Source organism: Lycium ferocissimum, chromosome 4 (genome assembly GCF_029784015.1).
Source record: "Lycium ferocissimum isolate CSIRO_LF1 chromosome 4, AGI_CSIRO_Lferr_CH_V1, whole genome shotgun sequence".
Taxonomy (NCBI): domain Eukaryota; kingdom Viridiplantae; phylum Streptophyta; class Magnoliopsida; order Solanales; family Solanaceae; genus Lycium; species Lycium ferocissimum.
Genome location: NC_081345.1, coordinates 34,090,348 through 34,091,031, shown reverse-complemented (window position 1 = coordinate 34,091,031; position 684 = coordinate 34,090,348).

Genomic DNA, 684 nt, shown 5'->3' with positions numbered 1-684 from the left:
AAAATTCACAAACCATTTCTTTCCTTTTTAGTTGCACGTCCGTCAAGCTACCCATAGACTTACGGCTGAGTGCATCTGCTACAACATTGGTTTTCCCAGGATGGTATAGAATATCAACATCATAGTTCTTCAGCAACTCTAGCCATCTTCTCTCGTCGCAAATTCATTTCTCCTTCGCTAAAAATATACAGGAGACTTTTGTAATCTGTATAAATATCAACATGCACGCCATATAGATAATTCCTCCATATCTTCAAGGCGTGAATCACCGCTGCTAATTCCAGATCATGAGTAGGATAATTTCTTTCGTGCTTCCCCGAGCCGCCGAAGGCATAGGCTATAACCTCGCCATGCCGCATTAATACACAACCTAGCCCAACACCTAAGCGTCACAATAAATGACATAACCGTCCGGCCCTCAGAAGGGTTAGAACCGGAGCCGTAGTCAACTTCTTTTCAGCAACCGGAAGCTTCGTTCACAAGCATCAGCCTATCGGAACTTAGCCGCCTTCGAGTTAGCCTCGCCAAAGGCGCCGAAATTGAAGCAAACTTCTTCACAAATCTCCCGTACGTAGTCGATGGTTCCAACCGGAGTTGAAATATCAGGTCATGGTAGAAGATAGTATGTTGTTAATATAGTTTCTTATGTTTATATGGATAATATTATAACGTATGGATTGTTGG